Below are 16,872 nucleotides of genomic sequence, written 5' to 3'. Positions count from 1 at the left end.
AGAATTTGATGTGCATAAAGTGGTTCAATTATTTTATTTGCGAGTTATGAGTAAATGAGCTTTGGTGTTGATAGATTGCGGTGAAAGGGTGAATAATTGAGACTAAAAATCTAGATTAATGTTTTAAATAGCATGATTGTTTTTCCTGAGAATTATATATGCATAACAGTCTTGAGTGTTTGAATTTGTTAGTTATGTCAACTTGGTTTGTTAGGTTTGGGTCTAGTTAGATTATTTACTCGAGGGCGAGTAAATGTTAAGTTTGGGGGAATTTGTTAGGTTCATTTTAGGTTTGTTTTAGAGATTGTTTTATGTTATATGTTTAGTTATTTAGGATTGTTTAGCGCAGATTTATGCTTGTTTTCTTCTTGTTTCAGGTTTTAATGATCAAGTACATAATATGGAGTGAAATGAGAATAAACATGTTAAATATGATAAATAAGATGGATTTCGTGTTGATTGTAGAGTTTCAAGACATTATGTGTGGAAAATACTACATTGAAGATGCTCAACACACGTCGTTTATGCTCTATAACGCAAGTCTGATACTTCAAGACGAATTTTGATCATGATTTCTTCACTTTCTGGAAACACTTCTAGAAATATAATTTTTAGATATTTCTCTTAGCTTTCTATATCTTTTTGAATCATTCAATTCTGAGTTATATCAAAGGAGTTACGATCAAAATACAATGAGATGATGTTGCAGGCTGTTCGAAATGAGTTTCCGTTCTATTCTGGAAGTAGCGCTACAGCGCTACAATAATAGAGCTACAGCACTAGTGCACCAAATTTTGAGGCATTTTGGCACTGTTAATAGCGCTACAGCACTGGTTACGCGTTTTTCATATTTTAAACCACTTTTTGAAGGGAAATCTGGTCTATTCACTTGGGAGCATTAGAAGGCTATTTAAGGAACATTATTCTACGATTTTGGAGAGGAGAGTCTCAGTTTAAAAACCCTAGATAAAAAGAGGCTGTTGTAATTATTTTCTCTTTTTTTCATCTGATTCTGTAGGTTGATTTTATGAACAATTATTTGCAGTTTATTTTCATCATGGTATTTATGAACTAATTTCTTTTATCTAGGAATTAATGTAGTCACTGGGATTTTTATTTAATTTTATTATGATTTTATATTGATACTTCTTTTCTATTCTAATCTATATGATGTATGTTTAATGCTAGTAAATACTTGATCACTATTTGCTTGATTTAATGGTTTTGATTCAAAATTCGAAAGATGAGAATTGAATATGTTATCATTGTATAGACATAGGGTGCATATTGGACGAAAGTACCTATATGACTTGTGTAGTAATTAGGTTTATATGTTTAATGTCTTTTATATGTTCAAGTTTATCACAGAAATGTAGAAAACCTGCATATAGATTGAGATCTTATATCTTGAAAAAGAATAGGAATCGATTATATTAACCTGCTATTAGGATAGAAAGAAGAGATTTAGAATTGATTATTAAAATTAATAGAATGAACAGTTGATGAAATTAATTCCTAGGATTTTTATTATTGATTTTTAAGTAGTGATTCATTGTTTTGTTTTTTAGTTCTTTAATTCTGGTTCGTAGTTTATAGTATTTCTTTTATTTTTAATTGTTCACTTAAATTTTAATTAACCAAATAGAATTTGAAAATCAATTAGTGGTACTTGGGAGATAGTCTCTGTGGGAGGATATCCGTTCTTCTAGAATTTACTACTTGACACGACTACGTATACTTGCGTACAGAAAATTCATATCAGCTTCTTGGAGGCCGCATTGGTATTCTTGGGCGCCATAATAATACGATAATCATGTGTTTCTTCTCTTCAGGCTCTCAATGAAAGCACCAAAATGTTGACCACGATTTTGGCCAACGACGAGTAGACGTCAAAACTACAATAAACCTTCAAGAGAAAATACAACACTGATAATTTTATAGTGGTTCAGCCCCAATATGTTGGTAACAACCTAATCCACTTAGAGTTTGATATATAGATCTGCACTCAAGATCAGATGATCCTGTGTCAACTGAGTTTCTTAAGTGTAAATGCAAGAAAATACAAGATGTCTCTCAGAATACAAATGCTCTCTTAGAAAAATCAGAATCTGAAATCCCTTCAATGATGCCATGAGCTCTTTATTTATAGGCTTAGGAGCGTACAAATCGAAACCCCTCATAATTGGGATCATTCAGTTGCTCTAACCAATATTTAATTAATAATCAAATTTAAAATACAACAATATGCGATTTCTTTGGGATAATTTGAGAGATTCCCACCGTGGGTACGACTAATTCTAGCTGAAGTCGTTACTGAATTTCCATTGCGTAATGATGATCTGTCTGGTCAGCCAACTTCACTCCTTGAAGTGAGACTGGTCGGCCAAAGCACCCTTCTGGCTAGGCAAAACTTTTAACTGACCGGAAGCACTTGACTCCAAGATGACTGGTCGGCCAAAACGAATGACTAGTCGGCCAAAACAGATGACTGGTCAGCCAAAACGACTTACCGGTCAGTCCAAGCGGATGAATGGTCAGTCAAAAATCTTTACCGGTCGGACATAAATTTTACAGGCCGGTCAGATCACTTCTAAACCAGATAATTAATTTTCATGCCCAGTAGTATCACAAGATTAATCTCAAACCTTTGACCCAACCATTTATTGCCACTTGTCACTTTTATTGCCCTGTCACCGTATTCAAATTTTGGGGATAACTCCTTTAAAACTAATTAAAAATAGATATTTATTAACTATATTATGTTATACCTAAATTTCGAGAATAAAATAGTAGCATCGAAATGTAGGCTCACAAGTGAAGATATCAAAAACATTGGAAGTTGATCGGTAAAATATGATACGCAAGTGCACGCAATCTATAACGACCCGAATTTGCTAATTGGGCTTAGGGCCTTGATTGGTGTGCCTGGAGGGCAATAAATGATTTAATATGCTAATATGTGGATTTACGTGTATATATGATTATGATGCATGTTTGGTTAAGTTAAATATGATTGTGGACCCCATCTGGATATTAGGGGTATAAATGTGATAAATGTTATATATATGTGATATGACTGTGCAGCACGATCCGAGACAGTCCTGGGGAGCGGTTAGCCTGGAAGTCACGACGGGGTTGAGATTCGGATTCGGGGCGAGTCGAAGGGTAGTTCGGGTATTAGATGAGTTATGGGGTTATCGGGACATGAAAATAAATATTTGGAGATATATTTGAGGATAGAATGTCTAGGCGGGAATATTGGGGAAATTTACCATTTTGCCTCGGGGACATTTTGGTACCCCGAGCCTTGAGGTAACCATATAGACTTAAGCTGAATAAAACAAAAAGGAGGATTTACTTAGAAGCTTTGGGAAACCGACCTATACTTCTCCTTCTGAACTAAGGATAGCATCTCACCATCCTTATCCTTCTCTCCTTCATTCTCTAAGGCATATCAAAGGGAATTTTTGGTGCAAGCTAGCTTAGACAAGGGATTGGGCTGAGGAAACTTAGGAGCTTAAAGCTTGAGGATTGAGGATCAACTACAGGGATTGAATTCAGCAAGGTAAGCTTTAATTATTGGGGTTATGTTGAGAATTGTTTCTGGTTTGCTAGAGTATGCATGCTAGTTAAGTTTGATATGTTCTTGAGTATTTTAGTTGGGTTTTGGAGCAAATTTTGATGGGGTTTTAGTGTTGATATTGAGCTGGTATGTATGTGTTAATTATCTGGGTTTGCTAAGTAGGCTTTGGGATTGTTAGCTTGGTTTTTGTGAGGGTTGCCCTGAAGAAAAGGTAGAAAACTGATGAAGAATTCTGGGTTCGGTAACGAGGGCCGCGGCCCGTGTGCGCGCGCGGCCATGGGAGGCCGAGAAGCTCAAGCGCGCCGCGGCGCTTGGTGCGCACGCCGCGGCCTGTGTGGGGGTCAGTGTGGTGCTAGCCTCGGTTTCGAGGCTAGCCGCAGCGCTTGTGGGAGGGGTCGCGGCTCTTAGTGCTAGCTTGTGTTTTTAGGGATGTTTAGGCTTTGGAACTCAATGGTTAAGGCTCGGGATGGATTTTATCACCCGGATAGCATTCAAGGTCCCGGAGGTTAGAGTTATGGCTCGAAGTTATTTAATGGACTTGAACTTGATGGATGGATATGGTTATTGTGTTATGATTAGGGTTTTGGCGAGGCTCAAGTTAGAAGACTATGCTCGGGACATCGGTGCTCAGAGAGCTCGGGACTCAGGTAAGGAAACCCTTGTTCCTATAGAGCTTGTGTGCAGGGCTGAGCCCAATGTGTTTGAATGGAATTGGTATGCATGGCTGAGCCCAATATGTTAGAATTACAGGGCATAGCCTTTAACTGAGTATGGTAGAATATTGTACTTGCTTGTTATGCTATGTATGTTGTTATGTGAATGATCGGCGAGAGCCGAGAACGGTGTAGGCCGAGAACGGCGAAGGGCCGGAAACGGCAAGGGGCTGGGAGCAGTGTTGAGCACGTGGAGTGCGAGTTGCCAGGGCGAGTCCCTAAAAGGATACCTGGGATATCCTCACGGCGTGGTTTGCGAACCCAGGACTTGGTAAATGCCTAGGACGGCTAGGCTGTATGTGTTTAGGCCGTTGGTGGCCTGTTTATATGCTTGATATATGTGTTGCATATGTTATCTGTTTGTGGGTTTTCTTGCTGGGCTTCGGCTCACAGATGCTCTGTGGTGCAGGTAAGGGTAAGGGGAAAGCCAACCAACCGCGAGTGTAGCAGGCATGAGGCGGCGTGTACATGTTTGGCCAGCTGGCTGCCACAACCAGTGGAATTTGGGAGATGTTTGTAAATAAACCTAGATTTTGTCGTTTAGTCAACTTGGTTCAGCTTAAATGTTGTAAATGTTTCTAAACTGTAATTTGGGATCCCAAGTGTTAAACTTTTATGATTTTCAATGAAATGAATTTATTTCTAAAGTTTTTCCTCTGTTTACGGTTTAGTTACACTGTTTAAACTAAAACCTCGATTAGCGAGTTAAATGCACGTTTTAAACTCACCTAGTAATGACTCTAAGGAAGTAGGGCGTTACACAATCGATTCAAGTAATATAGATAGTAAAAAGAATATCGTTCCCATAAAGACTATTAAACAATTACCAATAATTGTTCTTTAATTTTTATTTGGCAAACAAAATTTAGATGAATAAATTTAATTATAAAATTTTAAATAACTATGAACAAAAATAACTAATCAAAAGATGAAAATCAATAATAAAAAGACCTAGGGTATTAAATTCATCAACTTTTCATTCTACTAATTTTATTAATCAGTTCTAAATTTATTTCTTCCTATTCTAATAGCAGGTTAACATAAATCGATTCCTATTCTTTTTCAAGATATAAGATCTCATCCTATATGCAGGCTTTCTATATCTCTTTGATAAGCTTAAACATATAGCAGACATTAAGCATAGAAACCTAATTACTACACAAGCCATACATGTACTTTCGTCCAATATGTAACCTATGTCTATATAATGATAGCATATTCTATTCTCATCTTTCGAATTTTGAATCAAAATCATAAATCAAGCAAATATTGATCAGGTATTTACTAGCATTAAGCAAATATTATATAGATTATAATAAAGAAGAAAAATCAATAGAACATCATAATTAAATTAAATAGAAATCCAAGTGACTACATTAAACCCTAGATAAAAGTGTTTAGTTCATATCAGGCATGACTAAATCAACAAAATAATAATTCAGAAACTTAAGATTCAATGACATGAAGAAAAAATAAAAAATATAAAAGTGCAGAAAAACTAATCTCAGAATCAAAATTAGTCTCTAAACTCGTAATTAAAATCTAACCTAACCCTAATTAAACATAAAGTCTAAATTTATACTAAGAAAAAAAAACGAATTCTTTTTTTTCATATGCGGGCCGCGACTTGGCCTTTCCTAGGTCACGATTTGTGTCCTTTTTTAGCCCTTCAGGATCTGGTTAACGTCTGCAGGCCCTGCGACTCTCTAAACCCCAGTCGCGACCCTCCTCTCCATGGATCTCCTGGGTTTGCCTCTGACTTCCACTAGCGCCGCGACTTATAAGAGCAAGTCGCGACTCTAATTCCTTTCAGCAACCTTGATCTTCTGACTTGACTAGAGTCGCGGCCCTTAAGCCAATGCCGTGACTTTAATTCAATTTTTTTTTCTTCAGATTTTAACCTTTTGACATCCTTCCTTCATCAAAACTTATTATTATTCATCCTTAGCACCAATTTGAGTCAAACAACCACCAAAAGCTCAATTTTTCCACCATTTCCTCTTCTTTTAGCATTTAACTCATGATTCAATGCACCGACCTTCAACAAAGGCAAACAAAAGCATAATCTTGCACAAAAAAAATATATAAAGACTCAAGATTACCACAAAAACACATTATAAAACGACACTTAAATGGAGTTATCAAACTCCCCCAAACTTACTCTTTACTCGCCCTCGAGTAAAGAACACAACAATAAATAGACTTGAATAAAAACCTAAACAACAAACACACCTGAATCAAGCTGATAACAATAATTCATGCCTCAAGCTATGATGACTAACACACTTATATAATCTTCAGGAAAATCAACTTACAATCTAGAATTTCAGTCAAAACACTATTCCAATTCACTTGAGTCCAAACAAAAATAAAAGCTCTCAAAATCATGATTAATAAATAAAATGTATTCGAATCATTTCATGCTCACCAATTTTTTTTTATTACAATCAATTAATATCATTATCCCATAAGCTAGATATACTTACTAATCTCCACTAATGTAGAAAACAAATGCTCAGAAAGCAATAGGACTTTCACAGCTTATAATTGAATGGCTTAGGTAAAGGTAGATAAAAAAGTCATTTAAGCTAAAATATACCATAAGCACACAAACCAAACAAACCAATCTTGTATCAACTTACAAACCCCAAACACAATCCCAAATTTCCCCAATTTTTCTTACATTGAGAGAAATTCATAAACTGATTTTTTTTTCTTGTTATTTTTTCTAATGATACTAAACTCCCCCAAACATAATATATTCCTGAATGGAGCAGTTTTTAGGCTGGTCCATTCGTGCATCATGTCTACTATTCCAAATATAAAATGATATTTATTATATGCATTAATTCATTATATTTTTTTTTCTTCAGCAATATGTCTAATCCAAACCCTATAACTGCTTTACTTGCTAATGATAAATTGACTGGAGATAACTACATGAAATGGAAATCGAAGATGAACATTGTTTTGATATGTGAAAACCACATGTTTGTCCTGAATGAGGAATGTCATGAGGCTCCTGTTCTCACTCCTGTCAAAACTGCTAGAGAAAAGTATGACAATTGGATCTTATCTGACAATAAGGCCAAATTTTATATTCTTGCTAGTATGAACGATGTGCTCAGAAAGAAGTTTTAAACTATTGAAACAACTTATGAGATTTGGGAACCTCTACAAGGCATGTTTGGCCATCAATCTGATAAGTGCAGACATGATGTTACTAGAAGCTTCATGAACATGAAAATGAAGAAAAATATTTCTTTTAGAAAACATGTCCTAGACATGATCAACATATTGCACGATGTAGAAATCCATGGTGCGGCCATTGATGAGAGAACTCAAGTAAGTGTGGTACTTGAATCTCTCACACCAGCTTTTGCGGCATTCACTACCAACTATGTTATGAACAAGTTGGAGTACAACATGACCCAACTACTAAATGAGTTGCAAACTTTTGAGTCTCTAAACAAATGTTCCACTAAGGTTGAGGAGGCAAATTTTGTTTAAACCAAGCCTTCCACTTCAAATGGCAATTCGAAGAAAAGGAAGGGTGGCCAAGGAAAGGACAAGAAAAAGGATAAACAACTAGAGAAGACCAACAAGTCTTCTAAGAAGAATAATTATGCAAAGAACTCCAAAAAGAAGGCACCGAAAGGATTATGCTTTCATTGTGGGGTTGATGGTCATTGGAAAATTAGTACCTGGCTAAATTGAAAGACAAAAAGAAGGGTAAATTTTATTTACTTGTTTTAGAATCTTGGTTAGTTGAAGGTGATTTATCATCTTGGATAGTTGATTTCAGAGCCACTAATCATGTTTGTTTTTCTTTGGAGAGTCTTAGTACTTTGAGGAAGCTGGCTCATGGAGAGGTGACCATGAGAGTTGGAAGTGGACAGGAGATCTCGACAGCTGCAGTTGGAAAAGCTCGTCTAGTTTTTTATAATAATAAATATATTGTGTTGGACAATGTTTATTTTATTCCTGGATTTTCTAGAAGTTTGATTTCCTTATCAAAATTTCATGAACAAGGTTTTAATATTTCTTTTAATAATAATTCAATTGTTATTTCGAAATATGGTTTTGACATTTGTTCTGCAAAAGTCTGAAGGTGGACTTTACAAGTTAGAGTCCAATGTTGAGCATGTTTATAATTCTGAATTATTTAAAACTGCGAATCCCATATCCATTAAAAGACAAAAGATAGATTCTGATAGTGAAACATATCTGCGGCATTTGAGATTGGGACATATTGGTTTGGACATAATTAATAGACTAACAAAGGATGGTCCTTTTAGAGAACTATCTATTGGTTCTCTCTCTATCCGTTAATCTTGCTTAGAAGGAAAAATGACTAAGAGATATTTCTCTGCTAAAGGTTCAAGAGCCACATAACCAATTCAACTTGTACATACGAATGTTTGTGTTCTATTAAATGTCCAAACTAGAGGAGGTTATGAATATTTCATCACTTTCATTGGCGATTATTCAAGATATGGTTACCTATACTTAATGCAAAGGAAATCCAAAAATTTTGGTAAGTTTAAAGAATTCCAAGTAGAACCTGAAAAAGAAATTAGGTAAATCACTAAAAGTACTTCGATCAGATCGAGGCGGAGAGTACTTAGATTATGAATTTGAGGGCCATTTTCATGAGCATGGTATTCAATTCAAATTCACCGCATCTGGAATACCACAACAAAATGGTGTTTCAGAAAGATGGAGCAGAACCTTGTTGGACATGGTCAGATCGATGATTAGTTTCTCATCATTGCCTTTGTCATTCTGGGGTTATGCAATAAAATGTGCTCTGTACATACTTAATATTGTTCCATCTAAGTCTATTTAGAAAACTCCATTGGAATTATGGAATGGTACTAAACCCAGTTTATGCTATTTCTATCTATGGGGTTGTCCTACACACGTGCTTAAAGAAAAGACTGGGAAGTTGGAATCACGCACCGAGGTGTGCATGTTTGTAGGATATTCTAAAAAAACAAAAGGTGGTGTATTTTATAGTCCCAAAGATAACAAAATGTTTGTATCTACAAATGCTAATTTTCGGGAGCATGACTATATGAATAACCACAAACCTCAAAGTAAAGTTGTACTTGAGGAAATGGTTTCAAATAAACAAGACCAATCACCAGCAGAGGAAAATGAAAAACTGCTAGAGGATATCGCTACTTCTAGTCAGAACAATGGAGAGCTTCATCGCCGTTGGAGGGTTGGTAAACAACCAATTCGGTATGAACATGAAGTTCAGATGCTTGTGTCTAGCACAAACAAAGATTATCCATTGACATATAGGGATGAAATGGAAGATCCAGACAAAGAAAAATGGCTAAACGCCATGGACCTTGAAATGGAATCGATGTATTCCAATTCTATCTGGACTCTTGAAGATCCACCTGAAAATGTTAAACCTATTGGTTGCAAATGGATATTCAAGAAGAAAAGAGGAACATATGGGAAAGTAGAGACTTTTAGAGCAAGGATAGTAGCAAAAGGCTACACATAGAAAGCAGGAGTTGATTATCAAGAAACTTTTTCACTTGTGGCCATGCTTAAATCTATCAGCATACTCTTATCCATAGCTGCTTGCAGGGATTATAAGATTTGACAAATGGACGTTAAAACAACTCTTCTGAATGACTATCTTGACGAAACCATTTACAGGTCACAACTGTAATGCCCTGGATAACCCAAGACCATCACACTATGTACATTAAATAGTGCTTAAGTCGCTAAACGAGTCATTAGGTCATAAACGTGCATCTAAGTGTTATTAATAGGCCAGGGTGAAAATCTTGGTCAAAAGGAATGGATATATTTTATTAAAAACATTAAACTATACATGGGATCCCATAAAAGTGTTTACAAAGTTATTTACAATTCAAAATGCTCATTACAGTATAAAAGTTACAACACGCCGACCTAAGCGGCAAAAATAGGGTTAAACCCTAGTTCTCCTGAGAAACACCTTGGTCGTGGTGGTCAAGCGGCCGCATATTTATGTAATGACCCAACTACTCTAGACTTTTGGACCATTAACGAAAACTATACATAAGCACTAATCCTTAATAAAACTTACAAGTGAAAAGACCATAACTTTATTTAAGAAACTTGTAAAAATAAAAGTTAAACTTACATAAAATTCAAGTTAGGATATGGGATCCCATTGTTTTAAAATCAAAACATGACATAATTAAAAAGAGATTTACATAACAAAATGCGGAAAGATACATGTAAAAACCATAAGAAACAAAACTACATCCTCGAATCGAAATGCTCGGCTCTTGAATCCATTCCGCCTCAATACACATTCTCTAAGCTTCCAAGAACCTTCCCCGCCACTAAGACCTATTTTCCTGCACATATAGACAAAAAGGAATGAGCCTAATGCCCAGCAAAGAAAATCTAACATATAGCCATATACATAAAAATTCATAGTGCAATATAAAAAAAAACATACCATAACACATATATCACATACATACTATAATGGCCATTATTACTTGGGGTCCCATAGACTAAACAAGTCATATGCCCATTAGATTAGTGGGGTCCTACTAGCTAAGCAGGTCATATGCCCATAATCTATTTGGGGCTTGTTAGTCATATGGGTCATATGCTCAAGCCTACAAACATACATATCATAACATATTTCATAACATAAAAACTATAAGATAACATATAAAACATATAGCACATAAATCCTATCCTATTTTCCTTACCAATATACCGGGATGATGAGAACAAAGTTGGGATTTTGGAACACTCCTAAAAACCATAATATAGAGGTGAGTATACTGAAGAAAAGAGATGGAAAGAATAAACTACACCATCGAAACGATACTTACCAATGAAAACCTTAAGTTCGAAGAACTTAGATGCCTAAGAATAGAAAAGACTGAGTTAGGATTTGAGTAGAGAAGAACTATAAGAATCAATATAGAAAGGAACTAGAATTAGGAATACCTTGAATGCTTCTATGACCAAACTATACCTCGAAACCGAAATACACTATAACCTTACTTCCCAAGTGTTTATTAAGCTTATAATTCCCAACCCAAGTGTTTACACTCTCACAATAACCTAGCAACTTGCAGCCTCTGAACTTAGCTTGATGAATGAATGAAGAATGCTTGGTGCTAGGTCCTATTTATAGAGTTCTAGGAATAAAAATCTTCTTTTTAGCTTTGAATAAAAAATAATAAATTTAATTGAAAATATTTGAATATTCTTCAGCAAAAGGCTTAGGAATTGTTCAAATTTTTCAGAGAGATTTAAGGATTCAAAGCTTGATTTTTAAAATAATAAAAACAAATAGAATCCTAACTTCTAACTCCCTAAATCTCGTAACTCTAAACTCCCCTTCAGTAAAATCAACATATCCGGAGCTTTAGAAATTCGATTTGGACTATCTTTATACCGTTAGAAAGCTCATTAAATTATCTACAACTTTTAAGAAATACTATTTTCTGAAATTCCTAATATAACTGGGTCAAAAACAGGTCGGAAGTTACAGTACCCTAAAGTTACGAAAAATTTATTTAATTATCTAAATATCAACCTAATCCACAAATAAATAAAATTGTGATAAATGTCATGCTCCTATCAGATTTTGGTGAAGACTAAGTCTTATATTTCTCTTATTTTATCATTAAAATAATAATTTCTTAATAATCATACATATGATAAGTGTTACTATCTTATTGGGTCTATCTAAACCTTATAATATAATAAATATCACCATCAATATCAGTCATATTAATCAAACCTTAGGTTAAAATTAATATTCTTAAACTATAGGTTAAACTTAGAAAATCTACAAGTGTTACTATGAGTGTCCAATTAAATCCCGGTCTGAACCAAAATCCACAGTTATAAACATACTACAACTAATACTAGCTATTACTACTACTACTACTACTATCTAACTAGCTAAGTAAATTCTGGGACTCTACAATGTACACATCACCACCTAAGCTCTCTACTCAAGGTTGGGTGAGCTTTTCTTTCCCTTTACCTGCACCACATAGCACCCGTGAGCCAAGGCTCGACAAAAAAACTTATTACTACATGTATACAATATAAATAAATTGTTATGAGGCTTGCAACCCTAATCAGATGGTGACTAATAAGTCTCTCTGAATAGATGACTAAGAAGTCTCTCTGGGGCCCTGCGCCCTAATCCATGTGACGTCTCAGTCACCTGAGCCTTTTTGGCCCTGGCTCTGAGTAACTAGCCTTAGACTAGCCAAGCGCTTTAGTTATCTTCGACCAATAGGTCGGTCAAGCATTTAATGCTAATGTTGATTAAATCTAATAATTTCAGCCTACGTTAAACACGCTAATGCCGCTCTTGACTCATAAGCCAATACTATACACTAGCGCTCAATACTATTGCCGATCATGACTGATAAGTCAGAGCTTCGCGACCAATACTAAACAACATTACCATTTCTGACTAATAAGTCAGTGCCATTCACAGGTAAGCAAAGCTGCCAGGCATTTATAATGTAATAAATGTCCATGTATAGATCACTCAACATGCCTCATCAATAACCATGCATGTCACATACTAGGTGCAGTTTTCTTACCTCTGGTTCGAGCGTGCAATAATAAAAGAACAACCCTTGAGAACGATTTGTCCTTAGGCCCCTTAGCGGTCACCTAATCATAACCAAATATGAAATCTCATCAATAAAATAAATAATAAAAAGGTTCATGGACTAAAACCGTGCTCCCAAAACCTCGAATCCTACTGAAACAGTTAGTAGATTTGGACCTGAGCCAAGAGAATCGAAAACCCTTGCTTAAAAGTTGATAAAACCCATCCCGGCACAAGAGGGACAGGCGGGTCACGACCTGCCCCCAAGGGCTGCCCCCCCCCCCCCCCCAAGACAGAGAGCCCCCTGTCTGGGGTGCCAGGGGCGGGCCGCGACTTGCCCCTGTTGGTCGCGGTGCGCCTGCTAGACAGAACCCAGGGGAGGCTCTGGGATGCATTCAAGTCGTGACTTCCATGAACTCGGTCATGACTTGACCCCATGAACCCAGCCCCCCTGCATTTTTCTCAATTCAAACTTAGCCAAATCTTCATCAAACCAATCCCAATACAACAATTAATCATCACCACAACCTTATTACTACTTTAACAACAAAACCTAAGCTTGGAAACACCCAAAACATCAACAAATATCCATTTCTAAGATCAAATTTCAAGCTTAAACATAACCTTAAAAAATTGAAGCTGAAAACCTTACATCAATCCTAGAATTGAACCCCTTTAGTTGTTGATCACGATCCTAAACCCTCAATCCTCAAGTTAATCCTCTAGCTTAGCTTCAAAACTCCAAACTGAGAGAGAGAGAGAGAGAGAGGGATGCTCGAGAGAGATGAGAATAGAGAACTCTATTTTTTCCTTAACCTTCTACAACCATCCCACTTAAGTCTATATAATATCCAAAATGACAGAAATGCCCCTAAGTCATATTAATCTTTCTAAGCCACCCCAATGGTATATTTGTCATTTCCCACCTATACCGCTAATAATAATTAACGTCCTCTAATTCCCGTTACTCCCAATACCCTCAATTAATTAATAAATCATATCCCATTACTCGCTCATTCCCGGTAATGTAATAAGCCTCAAATTACCCCTAGGCTAGCCCCGAGCCCGGTAATTAACCTCGTTATGACCAAATCGTTAACTTGCTTCTTAGGATCGTCTCATGCTGAATAGATCAAACATATCCACATAACAATGTGGTCTCACCCATATGTCACGTAAATTACGAAGATGCCCTTCTTATAAGAAGTGGGCCGACATGCATGAAATTATCATCATATAATAATATAACTCACATAATCATGCATATAATCACAAATTAAATTAGTTATGGCCCTCCTGGCCCCCTAATCCAGGCACTAAGCCACATTAGGGAATTTGGGACATTACAACTATCCCCTCCTTACAGAAATTTCATCCTCAAAATTTACCTGAACAGCTAGGGATACTGACTCTGCATATCTGACTCCAGCTCCCAGGTCGCTTCCTCAACCTTGCTATTTCTCCATAATACCTTATAGTTTTATTCCTCAAGACCTTGTCCTTTCTCTCTAGTATCTGAACTGGTTGTTCCTCATAGGAGAGATCTGCCTTAATCTCCAAATCCCCGTAACTCAACACATGAGTCACATCTTGTACATACCTCCAAAGAGCTGAAATATGAAATACATTATGCACGGCCGACAATGCCGGTGGTATGACCAACCTATAGGCCACCTGACCAATCCTCTCCAGGATCTCAAATGGACCTACAAATCTAGGGCTCAACTTGCCCTTCTTCCCAAATCTTCTCACCCCTTTCCATGGCGAGACTCTAAGGAAGACATAGTCTCCCACCTGGAACTCTAGGTTCCTGCATTTGGGATTTGCATAACTTTTTTGTCTGCTTTGAGAAGCTTGCATCTGAGCTCTAATCTTTTCAATGGCCTCATTGGTCCTCTGAACTGCCTCAGGACCCAAGTATCTCCTTTCTCCTGTCTTATCCCAATGAGTGAAAGATCTGCATTTCCTACCATACAACATCTCATAAGGAGCCACCCCAATGGTCGACTGATAGCTATTGTTTTAGGATAACACTATCAAAGGTAAATACTTACTCTAGGACCCACCAAAGTCCAACACACATGCTCGCAGCATGTCTTCTAATATCTGGATCATCCTCTAAGATTTTCCATCTGTCTGAGGATGATAAGAAGTACTGAACTTCAATTGTGTATCCATGGACTTCTGCAAACTTCCTCAGAACTTGGAAGTGAATGTGGGGTCCTGATCTGACATGATCGACCTCGGTGCCCCATGACCACAATCTTTCTCACATAGAGATCTATGTACTGGTCAACTGTATAAGTAGTCTTCACTGGAAAAAAGTAAGCTAACTTGGTGTATCGATCCACAATAACCTATACTGAATCATGTTGACCCACAGTCCTGGGTAACTCCACCATGAAGTCCATCGTTATGTCCTCCCATTTCCACTTTGGGATGTCCAGAGGTTGTAATAGCCCTGCTGGCCTCTGATGCTCCGCCTTGACTTGTTGACATGTCAAGCACCTAGCCACATACTCTACCACATCCGTCTTCATCACAGGCCACCAATACAGTGATCTCACATCCTGATACATCTTCGTGGTGCCTGGATGCAAAGAGTAAGGAGTAGTATGCGATTCATCCAGAATCTCCCGCCTCATAGCAGTGTCCATCGAAACATATATCCAACCTAAGTATTTCAACAAGCCCATCTCTGACACTGTATAATCTCTGGATACTCCAACTAGAACATCCTCTCTGATCTTGGTCAACTATGGATCACCCAACTGACCTTCCTTTATTCTCTCCAACAGCGTAGACTGTAGCGTAATGTTGGCCAACTGGCCCACCAGCAACTTTATGCCAGCTCTGATCATATGCTCTACTAATTCTCTAGATATCAACTTCGCACTGAAAATCTGTCTCGGACCTTTCCGGCTTAAAGCATCTGCTACCACATTGGCCTTTCCTGGATGATACAGAATCTCATAATCATAATTTTTTACTAACTCCAGCCAATGCCTTTGCCTCATGTTCAAGTCTTTCTGTGTGAAGAAGTACTTCAGGCTCTTGTGGTTAGTATAAATCTCACACTTTTCTCCATATAGGTAATGTGTCCATACCTTTAATGCAAAGACCACTGCTGCCAATTCTAAATCATGAGTGGGGTACCTCTGTTCATATTCTTTCAATTGATGTGAGGCATAAGCAATCACCTTCCCTGACTGCATCAGAACACAACCCAAACCCTGATGTGAGGCATCATAGTATATCACAAGCTTCTCCTGATCTATTGGAAGACTCGAAACTGGAGCAGTAATCAACCTCTGCTTTAATTCCTGGAAGCTATTCTCACACTTGTCTGACCACACAAACTTTTGATTCTTGCACGTCAGTTCAGTTAATGAAGTGGCAATATTTAAGAATCCTTCCACGAAACGCCTGTAATAACCTGCCAACCCAAGAAAACTCCTAACCTCTTAAGCATTCTTTGGCCTTGGCCAATCTCTAACTGCCTCAATCTTGGCTAGGTCCACCTTAATCCCCTCCTTACTGACAATGTGTCTGTTGACGCGGTTCTTCACCAACAGGTAATTAAGAGAAGAAGAGAAAGGGATTAGTGCTAAATGTAGAACCATAACAGATATATGATCTTAGAGAATGAAAGAGGTGACTCAAGGCATGTTTTTTAAGTGGTTCAAAGGTTAAAATCCTTCTACTCCACTAGTCAATATTATTGATATATACTGGGTATTTGATTACAGAGTATTTCTTACAAGAGATCATTCAACCAACCCCTTATCAACTCCCAGGGTCTCCATATTTATAGGAGAAGGCACCTGGACGTTGGTAAGAAGGTCATCCCGTGACCTTCTTACCTATCATATCAATTAAGTGACATTCATGATTAATTCCTAAACCTGACACATAAGTGTGGTCAAATCGATAGGTAAGGAGATAATGGGCCGCACGGC

This window comes from Humulus lupulus, chromosome 3 (assembly GCF_963169125.1).
Source record: "Humulus lupulus chromosome 3, drHumLupu1.1, whole genome shotgun sequence".
Taxonomy (NCBI): domain Eukaryota; kingdom Viridiplantae; phylum Streptophyta; class Magnoliopsida; order Rosales; family Cannabaceae; genus Humulus; species Humulus lupulus.
This window is presented reverse-complemented; position numbering follows the sequence as displayed.